At 41.8% G+C, this 8,049-nt stretch overlaps 1 pseudogene; it reads right to left on the bottom strand.

The window, feature by feature from the left end:
* Positions 1 to 258: 258 nt before the first annotated feature.
* On the bottom strand, positions 259 to 376 carry LOC126191830 (5S ribosomal RNA; annotated as a pseudogene).
* Between the last annotated feature and the right edge of the window lie 7,673 nt (positions 377 to 8,049).

Genomic DNA, 8,049 nt, shown 5'->3' on the forward strand with positions numbered 1-8,049 from the left:
ACTCTTATAACCCCTGACAATGATATCTACAGAGTGCTCAGAAACGGGGATAAAAAGCACTCCGTCTTCCGGCCACAAGTGGCCCATCGGGACCATCCGACCGCCGTGTCATCCTCAGCTGAGGATGCGGATAGGAAGGGCGTGTCGTCTGCACACCGCTCTCCCGGTCGTTATGATGGTTTTCTTTGACCGGAGCCGCCACTATTCGGTCGAATAGCCCCTCAGTTGGCATCACGAGGCTGACTACACCACGAAAAATGGCAACAGCACATGGCGACCCGGATGGTCACCCATCCAAGCGCCGACCACCCCCGACAGCGCTTAACTTCGGTGACCTGACGGGAACCGGTGTATCCACTGCGGCAAGGCCGTTGCCTAGAAACCGGGAAGGTGGGGCTATATTGCAGTCATTTTAATTAGATTCTCCAGTCGTTGTAATTAGATTCTTCACTTAATTTTAATATATTTATTTATCTTTTAACAGCTTTTTATTAGTTCGCTTTCTTGTTTCTTTATCCGTTAGATTCAAATTTTGCAGTTAATTTTAAATTACCTTCCCAATGTGCCAGAGACCTGAAACGTTCAACATAGCTCATAACTGGATGACAATGTAATATTAACTCGCTTTCTTGTCTGGTCAATTGTGGAGGGTACCTTGTGCAGCACTCTCGCTTTCCCCCTTTCCTGTTCCAGACGCGAGCGGTTCGCGGGAAGAACACCAGTTGGTAAGCCTCCATGCGTTCTCCCTAATTTTTACGTTTACTATCTTCTCGGGAGATACACGCAGGAGGCAGCAATGTATTGGTTGACTCAGGTGAAGAGAAACTAAAATAAATTTGAAATTTACCACGTTTATCTTTTGAAATCTTATCTTCAATTGAAAAATTATCCACATAATCAGGACTAAAAAGCAGAATATAATGATACAAATAAAATTTTAATTTTTAATATAATATGTTTTTGAATCGGACTGGAAAGTGTAAAACAATTTCTCCTGGCCCCGTAGAGATTCCTAACACCGTACAGATAGTCTTGAAAATTTTTTGTTGTAAAGTTTTTGTGAAAATACATCTAACTGTAAGTTAAAACCGAAAAATTTGAGGCGCTTACACTACATAAATGATGCGTAGATAGTTCCTCTCATTACCGTTGTCTATTGCCTGCACCCCACGTTTCTCTTTATAATTCTCACAATTATTTTCACAGCTATTAAAAATTTACAATCACAAATTCTCAGAGCTACCTCTATAGGGTTTCGAATCTGTATGGAGCTATGAGGAATTATGTTGTAACTTTAAGTGCGATATAAAAATGTGATACCTTAAAAATTATTATTTATTTAAGTATCACTTGTATGTGGTTGTAATTTCCAGTGTGTCGGAGGTCAAAGAATATGACAGGTAGTAACACATATTTCGTGTTAAAAAGATCGACATGTCAGAATACTGCTAACTGTAGTCTGGCACTAGAAAAAATGTGGTACATCAAATTCGCCTACAATATGCCGACATGCAAAGCAGTTGTTGGAAAGTGTGAATATCATTTATGATTATGATCGTTAGTAACTGCATAAAATTTGCGCTAATTGTTGGTATATAAAAAATACTGAAGTGTTTCAGTAAGAAAAAGCCTAGGTATTTTGTAGATCATATGGTTGTTACAGTACATAGCGTGAAAAGACATGGACGATTCGAATGTATAATAGGTATATTTCATCCAAGGTTTTGCAGGTTGGTAGTAAGACAAGTGATCGTCTTGTTCCTGATTGGCTTATATCTGTATATTTTTCTGTCGAAAGAGGTTCTGCAGTACTATTTTTGTAGTGATGTTCTGTAGTTTATTTAACAATTGCTTTCAAGATTAATAGGAAAGTAATTTTTTTACACTATTCAAAGTTCACAGACACATATTTCGCAAAATGTCGGCAGTTCGCCACATTTGGAGACCCATATTAACTACTTATAATAATTACTTCTCTCACGTCAGTTAAACATTGCATAAGATAGCGGAATTTTCCCTGTGTAACATATCCAGCCTAGAATTAAATTTTCACTCTGCAGCGGAGTGTGCGCTGATACGAAACTTCCTGGCAGATTAAAACTGTGTGCCGGACCGAGACTCGAACTCGAAACCTTTGCCTTTCGCGGGCAAGTGCTCTACCAACTGAGTTACCCAAGCACGACTGACATCCCCTCCTCACAGCTTTAATTCCGCCAGTACTTCGTCTCCTACCTTCCAAACTTCACAGAAGCTCTCCTGCCAACCTTGCAGAACCAGCACTCCTGGAAGAAAGGATATTGCGGAGACATGGCTTAGCCACAGCCTGGGGGATGTTTCTAGAATGAAATTTTCACTCCTCAACGGAGTGTGCGCTGATATGAAACTTCCTGGCAGATTAAAACTGTGTGCCGGACCGAGACTCGAACTCGGGACCTATGCCTTTCGCGGGCAAGTGCTATATCAACTGAGCTACCTAAGCACGACTCACGCCCCCTCACTTGCCCGCGAAAGGCAAAGGTCCCAAGTTCGAGTCTCGGTCCGGCACACAGTTTTAATCTGCCAGGAAGTTTCATATCCAGCCTTCTTTATATTTTCGGAATGAGCCACTGAAAACAATATGTGCTGTCGTGATACCCTTATGCTTGTATAACCAAAAAATGTGAAGCACCCAGAGGGGGATGAAGAAACACAAAGAAACTACACGGGTTGGGAAGGTATGTGATGTTATTTCAGTGATTACAAAATCGAGTCATCTTTACAAGTTACTGGGCTGTATGAGTTTACTCTTCAGTAAGTTTCTGCATCCAGTGTCACTTGGATGGACACACTGATTCGTTTGGGAAGGTGTCACAAAACTGTTGTATCTTCTCCTGAGGCAAACTGGCCCACAGTTGTAGTAACAGGTCCCTGATATCCTGGATTGTGCCACTGAGATGAAGATGGCGTCCGATCTGGCCCAAACGTGTTTTCTCTGGGTTAGACCTGTGGACCTTTCTGTCACAGGAGTATCGCAACATCTCGCAGAGAGTTCATAGAGACGCATGGCATGTGTGGACGAACTTTGTCTTGTTGAAAAATGGCAGCGCGATACTGTCGCATGAGAGATAACACGTGAGGGGGACAGTTGGGACTGCATTACTTGTTGTCCTATGGCAGAGATAGACGTGAGGGGATTACAATGTACCTGGTGCCCCTTGTAATGGCCAGACATAGTCGACCAGAATCTCAACGACTAGTACGGCTGCCCCCATGGTCCCATATATAGACCACTGTGGTCCCCGAATGCCCCTCAAATCTGGATATTACACGATTCATTCAAGCGACCAAACCGACACCCACAATGAGTTCAAATGGCTCTGAGCACTATGGGACTTAACATATAAAGCCATCAGTCCCCAAGAACGTAGAACTACTTAAGTGTAACTAACCTAAGGACATCACACACATCCATACCCGAGGCAGGATTCGAACCTGCGACCGTAGCTGTAGCTTGGTTCCAGACTGAAGCGCCTAGAATCGGCCGGCCAACAAGGAGTGCCCTTTCATATTCTGCTAGGTGATGATAACGCTGTGTTATACGAGTACGCTGCACCTCCGAGTCCTTCGTCGTGATTACTCAACATCTGACGATATTCACGCCCCTTACATACTCTTTTCAGTTTTCGTGACGGCAGTAAAGACGAATAGTACCTGTGCACTCTTGTGGCTCTTCTGTCTGTTACAGAGTACTGCAACTCTAATCATTTACATACCCGTCTACGGTATGCACTTGTACGAGATTACAAGAGGAATACAAAAAGTAGTTTAAGTATTATTACGGCAAACTAGGTAACTTTTATTGAATACTGCACCACAGCTCAAAGTGAGTCACACGATACTACTTTTCAACGTAGTTATCAAGCCTACGTAGATAACGGTAGGAAAGTTCTACCAATCGTTCAGTTCCTCGACGACAGTGGAAGACCGCTCTGTGGTCAAGGAGCCAATCGAAAACCGCTCACCGTTGGAAATCCTCTTTCCCCCAAGTGTCCTTTCAGTTGCCGTAATATGCAACTTGTATCGTACAAGATCTGGACTTTCCAATTGACATCACCCATGTCTGGGTAGCGTTGTCTATTTGTGGGCACCACTTCACTACTGTTAAACGAGAAATTTCGTTTGGTCCATGCTACCCCAGAATTTCACGGTGAGCCTGTGTGCTGTTTAGACATTTGTCGCTATGAATCATGTCTTTCCCAGTTGCGCACCACTTCAACCACACACGGTGATGCACCAGTTATTCGTAGAACAGCAGAAATGTGTATGCAGGTAACTTTGAACATGTATTATGTTCTGAAAGTGCGCTACTCTGGTTGTAGAATGATCTTAACGTGACACAACATGTCTAACTTACTTCCTGAAGTTCCTATGCACACTGTAATCTCACCATGTATTCCGCGTGCTTCGCTCTTTTTTTTTTTTTTTTTTTTTTTTTTTTTGACAGGGATTGTATCGCACCTGCTGGGTAAAATAAACCTCATGGTTCCTTCAGTATTTTGTTACATAAAGAAGTTACGTATGTTAAGCAGAAATAGAAACACATCATTTACCAAAAACCGGGTTTTGATGACTTAACCTGTCACTGCTTTAAAGGGTGTCAAGCTTATGTTAGTCTGTGTGTCTGTCGATCCAATTACGGACTTATAATTTTTATGGGACAATGTATATTTCATACCGTTTTCCTACTCTAGAAAAGTCAATGATCTGCTTCTGTTTGCAGGGCAGTCTGGCAGACAGAGGTTCAACAGTGATTCGTCAACAGATGCCAAAATATTCTACGGCGTTCCTCAGTAATGTGTGGTAAGAGTATCCACGACAACCATGTTGTCAATTGTAAATATTTCTGTAGCTAATAAGAGATAGGAGCAAAGACTTGCATTTGAGTGTCCACCAAAACCAAAGGGGTATGTATGTCCTGTATTGGTGAATACATCAACAACACTGAGCCAGTCAACACAGTCAACTATTTAGTGCTTATATTCGTAATGACAAGATGACTATACATAACATAAATGAAAGTCCCCCGTCACAATTTTCTATCTGTGTGTGGTGGCTTATCTGAGGAACTATTGTAAATATTTTCAAACAGTTTCCTCTAATAGTGTTTCACGATTAAGGTTTGTGTGTATCACTACATAGTATAAACAAGTTATCTGGCTGTAGAACTGTAGTGCTAACCACCCTAAGCCAGAATGGGTCCGTAATATACTATGAAGTAAAGTTTTCATCGCTTCATACACAATTTTGTGTTGGACCTATGCGGAAAGAAAAACTACAAGGATGTGAAATGTGTTAGAATGTACATTAACAATGTACATGTACATTGGCTTCTTTGAAGAATTAGACAGCGAGATCTTTAGTGTGACGTTACGTGTGCTGCACTGCTGTTGAAATTGCTCGTTAGTATTTTATAAAATTTTAGACTTCGTTTACTTATTTTAAAGTTTATTTGTGTTAATATTTGCCGTAAAAGTAACTTCTTATTGGATTTTCATTAATCTCAGTCGTTCTGCCTGTGTTATTGACTCTACTGGTGTATTATTCGTGAGTGTGCTTGCGTCGTTCCTCTAAGCCACGCGCCTCAGTAGTTTGTTTACATTTTGCGGCTGTAGCGGTTATAAAGCTAAGTACTGACAAACTTATTTGTGCTCTGTAATACAGTTATTAAATTTAATAGCTTTCAGCCGCGTTGCGTGCCGTTTGTAGCGAACTAACGACTAATAAACTTTTGTAATCGCTCGCTTGCTGTGTGTTTCAAAGTTTTATGTGCGTCGAAGTCGTTTAGTAAATTTCGTGTTTTAGTTTTCAACTAACGTTTATCATTGTTTCTAGTGAAAAATTTCAGTAAAAGTTTCATTCAGTGTTTTAACTTCGCTTAGTGTTCCAGTGGCCGTTTGACTTTTTTGATTTTATCTAATAATTTTGTGAAATTTTGTTGGTATTTGTATTAGCTGCGGTGTAGTAGTATTAATACGAGTAGTTGTTTTCCTAATAGGCAGAGAATTTCAAGACCATTATTGTTAGTTCTTAAATAGTTCTGCTGGTATAGCTGAACTTTGGTAACGTAGATGTATAGTTTTTTTCAGTAACTGTAAAATAAAACCATGAGTGAGAAGTGAGGGTTCTGTCGTAGGTTTGTGAGCAGTGGCTTACGGTGTGGGATTTGTTCAAGGTATTTTCATGGGGGGAGGGGGGGGGGGGAATGCAGTGAGGAAGCCAGTGCTCATTTTATTGAGATCCTCTACTGGGAATGCAGAGTCTGTAGTAGAAATAAGTTGACAGAGGAGCAGGAGCGTAAGATCTGTGCCTTTCGGGTGCAGTTACAATGCGCAGAGGAGGAAGTAGATAGGTTGAGGAGGGTGAAGGGTGGTGGGGAATGGGAACTGGTAGTTGGCAAGAAGGCAGCTAGGAAGAGGATGTATTCAGACAGTTTTACTTTGCGTTCATGCAATAGATACGACCAACTGTCCAAGTTGAGTGGAGAGGAGCCTCGTGTAGCTGTAGATGTCGGGAACATGCAGCAGCCCTCAGCAATTGGGAGGCCTAGGTTAGTTGCAAAGTGTAGCAGAATGAAGAAGGTTCTGCTGCTAGGTAGTTCTCACTGTAGAGGTGTGAGCCAGCAGTTGCAGGAAGTGTTGGGGAGTGAGTACCAGGTCACCAGCATTGTGAAGCCTAGTGCAGGGTTGGCTCAGGTGACTGACAGCATAGGGGAGTTAAGTAAGAATTTTACAAAGGTGTATCAGGTAGTGATAGTGGGTGGAGCAGGGAATGGTCTCGATAGGGATGGGGCATATGATGTAGGTAGTGACCTGGTAAATATAGCTGCTCAAACCTGTGGTACTAATGTGCACTTCATGCAACTGTTTCAGTGTCATGATCGACCTCACATTAATGTGGCTGTTAGGCGCGTTAACGGGGGGCTGGGGAGGGCGCTGATGGCGGAGGGCATGGATCACATCTCAGTGGTGCCAGTTCGGTCTATCAGTAGATGGTGTTTGACTAGGCATGGTCTGCACCTCAATAGGTATGGGAAGGGGAGGCTGGCTAAGCTTATAGGTGACAGTGTACTGGGTGCTGGTGGTATCACTCATGGAAAAATTCCTGTAGTAGTTGGTATTAGAGGTGCACCTTTTTTAGATTGAAGTCAGCTGATATGTATACCTGCTTAAAGGAACTCCATCTAACTAAGGACTCACCTTCCAAGGATGTAATGTTTCCAACTAATGAAGGAATTAGCATATTCCATCAAAATATGAGGTATTAGAGATAAAGTTAGTGAACTACTTATAGATGTTGACTATGAAATTATTGGTATATCAGAGCCCCACTTAAATAATCCAACAATTCAGAGGCTTCCTTTACCAGGCTACATATTAGCTGGCTGTTTCTCAACGAGTTCCTTGCGGGGTGGGGGAGTACCTCTGTACATAAAAAACAGTATTACATTTGAGCCCATAGACGTATCATGACACTGCACTGAGCAGATATTTGAATGTTGTGCAGCAGTAGTTGAAGTAAGTGAAACTAAACTAATTTTTGTTGTTCATAGGTCCCCTAACTCCAAGCATTTCTGCTCAAGCTAGGGAGGGTACTTGATTCACTTTGTAGGAAGTACCAGAAACTAGTTATATGCGGTGACTTCAATATAAATTTTGTATATGATGGTGCAAGAAAAGGGATGTTGGTAGATCCAACTAGGGATGTTGGTAGATCCAACTAGGGTGCGGGGGAACAGTAGCACAGCCATAGACAATATTTTTATTCATTCTTCATTACTAGATGGGCATTCTGTTAGAAAAAGCGTGAATGGCCTTTCAGACCATGAAGCATAAATTTTAACACTAAAAGGCTTTTGTACTCAAAACAATGTCATATTTCTGTACAAACTATGTATGAAAGTTAAACCAACAACCATAGAGAGTTCTTTTAAACCTTGTGAAGGAATAAGTGGCAGGATGTTTAGCGTCCGATCCCACCCGTCGGTTTTGACCCGTGACGTATGGCTGTTAC

The sequence above is a fragment of the Schistocerca nitens genome, chromosome 6 (genome assembly GCF_023898315.1).
Source record: "Schistocerca nitens isolate TAMUIC-IGC-003100 chromosome 6, iqSchNite1.1, whole genome shotgun sequence".
Lineage (NCBI taxonomy): Eukaryota > Metazoa > Arthropoda > Insecta > Orthoptera > Acrididae > Schistocerca > Schistocerca nitens.